This window comes from Caretta caretta, chromosome 15, assembly GCF_965140235.1.
Source record: "Caretta caretta isolate rCarCar2 chromosome 15, rCarCar1.hap1, whole genome shotgun sequence".
Lineage (NCBI taxonomy): Eukaryota > Metazoa > Chordata > Testudines > Cheloniidae > Caretta > Caretta caretta.
The window spans coordinates 19675916-19688013 of record NC_134220.1 but is presented as its reverse complement, the minus strand read 5'-3'; positions in this window follow the sequence as shown (position 1 = coordinate 19688013).

Sequence of the window (12098 nt, the reverse complement as noted above, 5' to 3'; positions counted from 1 at the left end):
GTAGCTTCCTTAAAGCATAATTTATTTAGAACAAAAGACTTTCAGAGAAAACACAATAAAGCAAACTCAATGCAAAGCTAGGTCTTTCCTACGGCTTAGCCTTGCCTGGATCTGGGAGGCCCAATTCTTTCAGACTCACCCATAGAGGCTATCTGCCTGGACAGCTGCTCACAAGTGACCTCCCCCCATCTCCTTCTTCTGAGAGAGGCTGGTATATATTAGGGTAGTCAGTGAAGCCTATTGAAGTCAATGGATCTAAATAACAGTATGAGTGTGATTCAGAAAAACACTTAAGGATATGTTGAAAGCCACCTTCATTCAATACAGGGCTTAATCATGTGCTTAACTTTAAGTATGTGTTTAAATCCCATTGACTTCATTGTGCTATCCTAAATAAGGGTGTTTTCCTGAATTATAAATAATAAGACAAACTAAATTAATGTACAGCTAATCTTCAACACTTGGGCACATGTTGGTATCCTTGTAAATTCTTAGTTAGCAATTGATCTCTCTCTCACTCACTCACACGTTTCAGTCATCACCAAGAATATGTGGCAAAGCTTTGCTTGCTTGATTTTAGTTTCATTAAATTAATTGCAGTAATTGATTTTTTCCCCTGGAGAATATATTCTGCATTTCACAACGAATTGTCTCCTGGCAACACCAAATACAGTCTTGTCTACATTATGTCTCCCCAGCATTGGAGGGCGGGGACAATTGTTATATGTCACACTGAATACCAAAGAGACAACAAAGAAACTGTGACAGAGCTCTGACCTTGTCCCTGTTGGTCCCGCACTTCCAGGCGGTTTATGCTAGCTTCAGTGGCTCACTGCAACCCTCTACGTAGCCCTTCTCTCTCTAGGGCCAGGGATACAGTCTACTGAGCACTTTTCATCATAAGCCAGCAATGGAGGTTGGTGAGAGAATTGCCACTGTCTCTGTTGCTCCTACGGCCTCATGCCAAAATAGTTTAGCCTCCTGTCCTGACGGGCCTGTTTTCCCCTCCCAGGAGGTGTTTCTGTAGTGGTGGGTTGGGGGGAACCCAGGCCCGCCCTCGACTCCAGGTTCCGGCCCAGGGACCCTAATGGTAGCAGCTGTTGGCAGCCAACCTTTCACTGCCAGAGTTGCTACATTTCCCTGGACCACTTCCCCACAGCTCTCCTGCTTCTCCCTTCTTCACCCTTACCTTAGGGCTCCCTTACCAATGACTTGAGGGTGTCTTTATTAACCAGCTCTTCAGCTGCACTTCCTCTCCTCTGGCTCCCCTCTGCCTGACTGGAGTGAGCAGGTTAATTGGTGTTCTCATTAGCCTGGAGCAGCCCCTGCTCTGGTCAGTCAGGGAACAGAAAACTGTTAATCCAGTTTATAATATTATGAACTAGCTAATTAAAATGTAGCTGCACCATGAACTTCAGATCTTTGGAGAAAAAGGAAAGAACTACACAGGATGGAAATAAGAAATCAGTTCACCCCAGTAAAACCTATGCAACTTAACTAAGACAAAAATGTAAAAAAAGAACTATGCAAAATGAGAGCTTCTTCTCATTTATGCTATATTATTGCAAAATGATTTGAAATAAAATGATACCTTTCTTTGAGTGAAATGGAACTGGGATTGTTTTTAAGCAAGTAGATTATATCTTTTTTCATGGCACGATGGGAAAGCGCAATGTTTCAAGCACTTGACCTCACAACAAGATATAAAGTGACACAAAATTAACATTACAATTGAAAAATACATTTGGAAATTTTCTCTCTCATCCTCTTGCAATAGCAACAGTGAGGATTTGATTCTGACAATTCATCTGGACCCACTGAGTGTTTGTTCAAGGTGAGATCAAGCAATGAGCATGGATTCAGTGCAGCTCAAGACACCCAAAGATAACAGCATGGGCCAATATTTGTTTCCTGACTTCTGACAGAAGGAACATATTTTCAGTGAATATATGGAATAGATGTCCCTCTAAGGGCCCATAGAAATATATAAAACATTACTACTTAGTTTTTATTTAGGGTTTGTCCCTAAATCTCAAATGGCTTTACAAATTAATAAGCACTGTGACTGCACAGTGGGTTTAAACACAAATCTGTCACTGCTCTGTTTATTTTCTACAGTTAGGGCTTCAAGGTGTTGAAATAATTGGAGAAGTTTTATTGTATCATGTCAGGGTATAAAATCTGGACTGTGTATACAGATCCGTGGGAAATGGGTGGGTTCTGGCAGACAGAAAGGTATGCTTTAAGAATAAGTAGCTGACCTGTGTTCTTTGAAAAATCTATAATTGCAATGATTTTGTTGGTGGAAATCATCAGGGCTCTTCTAAAGGAAAAAAAAAAGTTTGCTTGCAGCTAGAACCTGGGATTTGGAGGTCTGAATCTTGCCTTTGCTCTGTCAATACATTTCAAGACGGCATTATAAGGTCCTGTCTGCAGGTGGGGATTTTGCAGCTTTGCTTGCAAACTAGCAGGAAGGCAAAAATAAACATTTGCAAGACTCCACAGCTGACAGTTTTCAGGACTTGACTCTGTGGAGCTTGGCAGGAGAGAATGTAAGATATTATTCTGTCCTGCAGGTAAGGATTTGGAAAGCTTCCCCTCTATCAAATTAAAAAGCAGATCATCGCAGTATATAAAGCACCCCTACATGAGGGATTTGCTACGGAAAGTATTATTCTTCTTTTTGTGACAGACTGTTCAAAATAAACCTCATTGGATTGTGCCTTATGAAGACTAGTAAAGAGCTTGTCAGACTGGCAAAAAGCACAGGAAACTGAAATGGATATTGAATTGTTCCTTTAATTCAAAAGAAGAGCTGATAGTCATGCAGTATTTATCGCTGAAGGGCATAGGAAGCAATAAATGATGCTCTCGCACTTGGACCATATTTTAGAGGATTCTCAAATGTGCACTGTGGATGAGATTCACCCTTCTGCAGAAAGCCAACACAAGCCCTATCCACCATCTGTGTCCCATTTTGAAAGCATCAAGGGGTATATAGGCTTGGGCTGATCCTGCAGCACAGGGGTGAATTTCCATCCCATAGGAGTTAATTGCACCTAAGTGAGAGCAGAATTCGGCCCTTTACATTGCATACAAGTGGCTCGTTGTCACAGACTGGGACATGGATGGTCAGGCCTTGTGGTCAGAGCTGGAGTCAGGAACCAGGAGGACTGGAACAGGGTGAGGGCAGGGCTAGAGCATAGGTGGGGACATGGCAGGAACAGAGGTAGGGCAGGGCTGGAACAAAGCAGGAGCAAAGCTGGATCAGCGCTGGGAGCAAGGCAGACCCAGGAGCGATTGCAGCATCAGTGGACTGAGCTGCCACTGGTGAAGTGATACTGCTCAGCTCAGCCAATTAGGAAATCTGGCCAATTAGGGGTTTCAGCTGCAATCAGCTAGCTGCTCCCAGGCCTGGCTGCAGGTCCCTCATTCCTGACACTGATCACCATGGAAAAGAAGACAGTACCTGATGGCGAGTGCAGCAAAACCAGACCATGCCATATGAGTTAGAAAGATTGGTCTTTCCTGGATGCAGTATTAGGCTACCCTCTTTATTATTATTATTTCTATTATCATTGTGCCTAGGAACAGAGTCATAGACCAGGACCCCAGTATGCTAGGCATCGTACAAACAGAAAAAAACCAGTCCTCCCCCAACAGCTTATTCTCTCTCTTCTCCGGTCCCCTCTTCTCTCTCAAATCTCACCAGGTTTGCTCCCTGCTCTACGAAAACTCCCATTGGTTCCAGTGGTTTGCTTGATTAAAACCCTCTCGGAAGCGGAGACAAAAATGCAGAGGACGTAGCTATTATTATTAATGGCCCAGGAATCCTGAAACAGCCGGTATGGTATGGATTTAGCCCTTTTCTTTGTCTTCAAATGCTTTTGGCAAAAAAACACAATCAAGTGAAGATACATTATAATTGACGAGAATAATCATTCATTTATGAGGTAGACAGGCCATCGGCAGCTCATTTTTCTGGAAAGCACGTGCTTACAGCCAGCTACAGGAAAGGAGAAATATACCCAACCAGCATGCAGTAAATGGGGGCGGAGGGGAGAAAAGATTAACAGTGAGATTCAGAGCAGAGCAAAACCCTTTGGGTTTCCCTTTGTGAAACTATCAACATTTGGTGAAGTGTCACGGTCATGCTTTCAGCCATGCCTTCCGTTCAGTTTTATGCAATTGCTCGGTGGAATCAGTAACAGTGTATTTTTTAAAAGCAATCGTTTTATGAATTGCTCTGTGGTGTTCATGACATTTACCATTTTTTGCCAGCAAACCCTGCCACGTGTTCCTGGGGAAAACGTGTAAACCTGCACAAAAGGAAAAGGGACTTTTTCTTCTATTTTCTCATGCCTGCACAAAACAAAAACAACAACAAAAAATACAGCTATCATGTGGAAGTGTTAGTTCACTTTTCTTAGAGCTGCTAGAAGAAGAAGGGGCAGTTACTTCAGTGCACCACTGGTTTTTGAAAGATGGTTAGTGTATTAACATATTCCAGTGCTATCATGGTGTATGGAGCGCTGAATGACACTAATTATAGCTTGATCCCAGAGGCCTAACATATGTAAGATTCCAGTAAACTTTGGCCTCTCCAAGTGGTGAGCCCTGTGTACTTACACATAGTCCAATTTTGTGAGGGTGCATGGGTCTGGCTGCATGGGGCAGCTTGTAGGATTGTAGCCCTTGTTGGGAATTCCATAGGTTGAAAGGCCTTTATAATGGTATGCACCATATATGTAATGTAAGGGATAGCTGAACTGATTTGGAAAAGGAAGCTCATTGCTCAGGACTCTTCATTCATGTATAGAACTGCATTCAAATGGATTTTTTAAAGGTTCTTAACTATTCACATCTAAGTTGGGCTCAGTTGTCTAATGCTTTTGTTTCCTGCTAGATTCCGTAAAAACCCTTATGAAAACAAACCCACCAGTGCTGTTGTTGAACTACCTTGAAATGCACCACTCTGGTTTCTTACTTTCTTGGATGTCTTTGTGTTTCCCTTTCAATTTACTGCTGCTGATAAAAGTGTGTGTATGTATATATACACACACACACACACACACACACACACTTTTTAAAAAGGCCTTGCTTTTATGTAGCTTTTGAGTAAAATAAGCTATTCATCTCATTCTAAGGGCTAGGAATCAGAAGGCATCTGCATCCTTATATCGGAATGGAATAATGACCCTTTGCATAGCTGAGTGGAAGAAGCTGCCATAAAAAAAAAGGCAGGGGTGGGGGAGAAATCAGGAAAGAAAGGAGTGTGTGCTTTCAAATCCTCAGGAGCTTTTTGCAATCAGATCACGGGATGACTTGAAGCTTGCTTTCCCCTTGTCATGAGAAGGGAATGACTGAAGTCTTAAATCTGAAAATGATGCTATTATTCCATTATTTAATCCAGCAATGAAAAGCTCCTTTGATATGTGGATACTTCATTTACTTCAGTTTGGAAAACATTATGGACCAATGCTGCAATGAGAAGCCTATATGGAAATGGAGGTAGATTGGTGCTCTTTGGTTTGTTCTTGTCACTAAAATGTGGACAGCTAACACTACACATTTCTGTGGCTGCTGGAATCTCTCGGCACTGTTTTACTCTCCCATACACAGCTACGAAGTGCTAAAAGCCAAAAGGAGCTAGTAACTTCTTGCTTTCTACTCTGATGAAAAGCAAACTCTTGAAGAGAATATACTCATAGGGAAAAAGGGCTCTAGGTCATTCTTCCCTGATGCCCCAATACTTCAACAACACAAATGAAATCCTATTTCAGTGGTGGCATACTTGCTACCGGGGCACGTGCCGCAAGATATGACTTTGCCTTCAGCAGGCTAGCTTTGAAAATTTCCCATCTTTGAAAAACTGCACAGTACCCAATGCATGAAGTAGCTGTCATAGGTGTGAAAGGATGTAGGTGTAGGTGCAGAGGCCAAAGGTCATCCACCATGTTGGAAGGTGGGGCTCTGGTCTGCAGGGAGCTGAAGGTTGCCATCAACACCTGGCTTTGCTTGCTGCTGTGTTAGAGGCAGATAATATTCAAGTAAAAACAAGGTGAGCATTGAATACAAGCTCTGGCTCCGTGCACAGCGAGTCGTTAGAATTAGAGAGACTACTAGAGATATTGTTTGATTTCATCCATAGTGAGCCCATCGGTGTTGATGAATGATGATGCTTCAGAGGAGGGGTCCTGTTGATTTGGATGAATATCTGTGTTATATTACATCATATAGCAATATTTGTTGTCTAAAAATATATTTGAACCACGGATGTTCTTTGGCCATCCAGTCAGAGAACAGAAACAAGATCATGTGACTAATTTTGACGCTCTCATATAAGCTTTGAATACTGTGTAAATTCTCTCTAGATTGCCAGTTATTAGCTTGTAATAGTCACCTGTTGAATATTTTTGAATACTAAATATATTTTGGGGGGAAAAAAAGGTCGGATTCATGAATGCTTCGGGAGGCAATATCTGACCCAATAGTTAGTATTTGTTTAACAGTACTCAGCTAATTCTAATGTTGAAAATGATACTTACCAGATAGGGACTTTCATGGGCATTTGTTGGCTTTGAAGTTGAGGGAATTCAGTGAACGTAATCATAATGGGTCATGGAATCGAACATACTAATACCAATGCTAAATTTAAACCATTCAAGTCATAAATATCACCATGGAAGTGGATTCTTCTAATTTAAGATCCGCTTAGAATTTTGAGGGTGTAAGTGACATTGAGGTGGTGCATAGAGGCTCATGCTTCACCCCAGTGAATAAAAATGAGTAATTTCGCTCACCACTTGGGTGGGAATCTGTTCAGCTGCACAAAAGTGGGAAAATTAGACTCAGGAAGTCCTTGGGTACAAATCACAGCTTGAGCTACTGGTTTCTAATGATAGTCTGGAGATCTTTTTGTTTCTAGGGCAGCAGTTCTCAAACGTTAGGAACCTGGGGACCCCCATTTTGATTTACAATTTTACCACAGACCCCCAAGCTCTCAATCTCCCCACTCAGCCCCAGCCCTCAATCTACCCCATTTCCTCAAGGCCCCACCCATCTCTTCCCCCCTGCTCCACCGCTGCCCCTCCTCTTCCCCACCTTTTTCTGCCCCCTCCACCAAGTGACCCCCTCTTCCCTCTCCCTCCCAGTGCCTCCTGCACTCCGGGGAACAGCTGTCCCACGGCGTGCAGGATGTGCTGAGAGGAAGGGGGAGGAGTTGATCAGCGGGGTCAGAGGACCCCCTGGAGTACCCTTGAGGGGCCCACGGACCCCAGTTTGAGAAACGCTGTCCCAGGGGAAAAAGACTAGTATGTGTTCACTTCAGGAATAAAATACATACCCACCTCCACTCTTCCTCCAAGCTATGTATTGCTGTAAACAAGTTTCCATGGAAAACTAAATTGAGAGAGAGAGAGAGAGAGCACCAAATTCATTTCACTTGGGACAGCTCAGTAATTTAACCAAGCTTGTCTCTGGACATTCCAGTCATGGCTAAGCTTTAGGCTCCAATCTCAGAGGGGGGAAAAGTGATTACTAATGCAAACAAATCAATATTTGGAGGCAACGCGGCTCCTAAAGTGTAGTTATAAACAAAAAGGCATTATTAAAACATAAAGAGCTCCGGGGTTCTGAGGTGGACTGTGCATTTAGATTTGACGATTAAACTCTCTGCCATTATCATGCCCTCACCGATAGGGCTTTTCGATTTCGTATCACAAAGTCAAACCCTCAGGCCCAACGGGTTACCATTTATTTTCAGCAAATGGGCAAGACTTGCTGGTAGAATAGTGAGTGAAGCCAGAATGAATTTAATTTGCGCATACACACACACATCCTGTCTGGGGTTTAACCTCTGGCTTCCACATGTGAAAAGTGTTAGCTAATGAGATCTGCTTCGGGATTAGATAGGGCAGGGGAGAGGAGTAGCTTCGCTTGTTAATGCAGCAGAATGACAAGAATCTGACAAGAATCTGAACTGAATTTTGGTGCCCTTCTTGTACGAGCTCTAGTGGCCCTTCTGAAAAGGCGTCTCAGCTTCCTAGATATTAAGCATCAACCATATTGAATGAAGATGATATGAGATCCAGGGAGGCCAAAAATGACAGTAGCCACAATAGCAGATTCACTACCATTATGAGGCCCTTTCCTACTCAGCTAGTGCCTTAAAACAAGATCTGTTTGATCTCATCTCTGATGAGCACTGAGGTAAGGTACAGGCAGATGATAGCTCAAGTTGTCAGAGATGCTAGGACTGCAGCTAGTACAAACTTAAGCAAACCTCAAGCCATTTAAATAACATGGGATCAGAACTCCCGCTCCCCCATGGAAAAAAACAACAACCTCCTTTACATAAATTGCAGATGCAGCCAGAATTGCTGGATTTATTTCTTTGCAGTTCTTTGCGTATGTGATTCGAGGGTCAAATCGATCCATCTTGAAACGATCTCTAGCATCGTTTTTCACCTATTCACAGTAGCATGACTCAGTCTGTGGGTATGATATGCTGGACAGTGCCAGATGAAATATGTTATCGTTAACATGGTTTCAAAGCTTCTGCACCCAAAGGGGTGTCTTGTTTTCATCATTACCCAAGCTTGTTAAGCTAAGGAAAAAAGTGGGAGGGAATCTGTTACATTTAAGTTTTATCCAGTTCAGCTTCCTAAGATTAACTGGAATAGAAAGGAATGAAAAAGAATAGGAGAACTGTTATGATTAAGGACAACATTAAGGAGAAACTTTCACACTATGAGAAATGGATGTTAACATAGAGAGCTTTACTGCCTATTTCAGCCGTTCACTTTTCTGTGGTCACAAAAATATTGTTCTCCCTCAGAGCCCAGCTTCTTCTCTGGGATCCTATTGATTTCAGTGGAGCTGCACCAGAGCTTCATTTGTACACCCCCCCACCCCGACGGTGTTTGTGACATCAGATTTTGTTGCTATGGAAATAACCAATCTGTCCCTGAGTCAGTATTATGACATCTCCACAGGATCAAATAAGAGTTGATCAGCTGAGAAGGAAGCTCCTAGTTAAAGAAAGCTCTCTCTGTTTGTTTGTTTATTAGGAGAAAAGAAACCGGTGATTATGAATGGATTACTGTCTGACAGATCTGACAGTAGGAAAGAGGAAAGACCCCTTTTAGGGTTTGACTTTAGTGATATTTGCTGTTTAGTTTTTCACTCCATGAGACTGCAAACTGTTGAAGTGAGGATTTACTCAGAGCAGTGACTTTATTAAAAAAAAAGCACCTGCTTATTCAACAGTTCCTCGGTCCTGGTTTTCTGTCACTGTAGCCATTGGGCAGTCACTTTCTTTAGTGGAAAGTAAGTGTGACATGCTACCAAATTAGAATAGAAGCCTAATTCATAACCCACTTTGCATGGGTGGAACACAAAAGGTGCAGAATCATAGAAATCGTAGAAATATAGGATTGACAGGGACCTCGAGAGGTCATCTGATGCACCCCCCCACCCCTGCACTGAGGCAGGACCAAGTACAGTTGAACCATCCCTGACAAGTGTTTGTCCAACCTGTTCTTAAAAACCTCCAATGATGGGGATTCCACAATCTCCCTTGGAAGCTTGTTCCAGAACGTAACTATCCTTAGAGTTGGAAAGTTTTTCCTAACATCTAATCTAAATTTCCCTTTCTGCAGATTAAGATTATTGCTTCTTGTTTTACCTTCAATGGACATGGAGAACAATTGATCACTGTCCTCTTTATAACAACCCTTAAAGTATCTGAAGTCTCAAGTCCCTCATGCATATTCAGAATCATATCTCCTGACTTTGGAAGCAAAGATAAATTCTTAGGCCCAGATCCTCAGAGTATTTAGGTGCCTAACTCCCATTGATTTTGAGGATCTGGGCCTTACTCTTTTCACTCCTGTTAACAGAGCCATCAGTGCTGAAAGTTAGCTGCAGATGCTATTCCACTGGGTGTATCATCAACTGAATAGCTTGCTAAATTCCCACCAGCTGCTCCTGTGCAAACCTGTTGAAGATAATGGAGTTTCACAGGTGTCACTGGGGGTGTCATTGAAAGACAGTGGGGTTGCACAGGTGAAAATGAAGACCAGCTGGACTATTATTACTGGTGATGATATATGAAAAAGCAACAACCCATCTTGAGTCTCAAGTCCCAGGCAGCCTCTGCAGGGGCTAGCAGTTAAAATGGAGAGCAGCTATTTATTTATCAACAGAGCACACTTGATGGAGAAGTCAAGAGAGACAATAAATATGGGTCCCCCATGGTTGTTTTTAACAGAAACTTTTCAGAGTAGAACCTCTAGTTTCTGGGTTCCCAACTTTAGACACGCAGGCCCTGATTTGTGGTGCTGTTGAGCACCCCCAACTTCCTCTAACTTCAGTTGAGTGCTCAACATTTCTGGGAGTCAGGCAAAGATATCTCAGTTATGCATTCAAGTATGAGCCACCTCTGCTGAAAAATTTAGACAAATGGCCAGATTTTTAAAAATATCTAGTGGCTGAAAGTTTCAGATAGGCATTTTCAAAAGCTCTTAGGCACCTCAGCCCCCTTTGATTTCCATTGTCTTTCAATGGCTCCTAAAGGCCTAAGTCACTTTTGAAAAGAGGACTGAGCTATCTAAGTCACTTAGGCCCAGCTCCACAGAGACATTTAGCAGTCTAACTCCTATTGATTTCAATGGGAGTTAGGTGCCTAAATACCTTGAAGTTCTGGGCTGTAGGGAGCAATGTCTAAATACCTTTAAAAATCTGGCCCTAAGTGTGAGTTCACACAGGACCATCTATGGCAGAGCTCACAATAGACCCTTGATCTCCAGAGGCCCAGTTCAGTGGCTTAGAAACAAGTGTCCCTACTTCCTGAAGCTGTGCAAGCTTCCCCAAAGTGCTCTGCCCATGCTCCTGCTAACCTGTGTAACCTCCTGACATTTCAGGTCTCCACCTCTCTTGAATGGCCATCTAGCTGCATATCATTGTGCAATGCTTTTGTGAACTGGAAAATAGTCAACGAGCTCCTCCCCCTTGTTGATGACTGCTCTGGGCTTTGACTCCAAATTTGCCGAGGTGAAAGGCCTCAAAGCCCACTGCCTTGCTTTCCTTGATCAAAAATATCCCCAATTATTGCACCCAGAACAAACGGCAGAAAGCTGCAGCCTGCAAACTTCTCAAAACCGGAATTACCTTTAGCACAGTGAGATGAAGTCATTAGTTATTTATTCTCTGGCAATGTAGGTAGATAATTAAAGCATAAATTGAGGTTTTCTAGGTATGACAGCTTGTTCTGATAGCTGCCCCTGGTCCTGATTAAATCTCTGCCTCAGATCTCACAGCAGTTCTTATGTGAGAAAATTCCAGGCTCTGCCAATATTGGGATACAATCTCTCAGTTTGAAATAATTGCAGATTTTATGGGAGGAAAAAACCCCTGAAAACTTGTCTCTTTTTCTGTTTTGATGAAACTTGAGCCTTCACATCTAACGCACATGTGAGAACATCAACCATCAAGTAGGGAAAAGATGGGAATATTATAAATAAGGCATAATAGCATTAAGAGCTGGGGAGTGTAACGTCTCCAGTGAGGCAAATATGCATATTTATGAAAAAAAAGAAAGTAAATTGTATTAAAATTGCTGTAGCCCCTACACAGAGGACAGGCATGGAGGCATTGCTATGCTGAGTCAGACTGGTGGTCAGTCCAGTCCAGTATCCTGTTTCCAATAATGGTCAGTACCCAGTGATTCAGAAGATGGTGTGAGAATGGCAGTAATGGCCTATTAGACTATTCTAGAACTGAAGCCCAGATTTACATTGCCAGTACTTTGGTGGCAGACTCCAGTCTGCCAAGGAGAGGTTATCACAGTACAAGCCTCCTGGAATCTACCATCCATCCTTTTGAACTGGGAAATGGATAAAAGACGACTGAGGGTGGACCTGATAATCTTCAAAGGGCCATTATAAAGAGGATGGTGATTACTTGTTCTCCATGTCCACTGATGGAAGGACAAGAAATAATTGGTTTAATCTGCAGCAAGGGAGATTTAGGTTAGATATTAGGAAGAACTTTCTAACGGTAAGAGTAGGGAAGTACTGGAACAGGCTTCCAAGGGA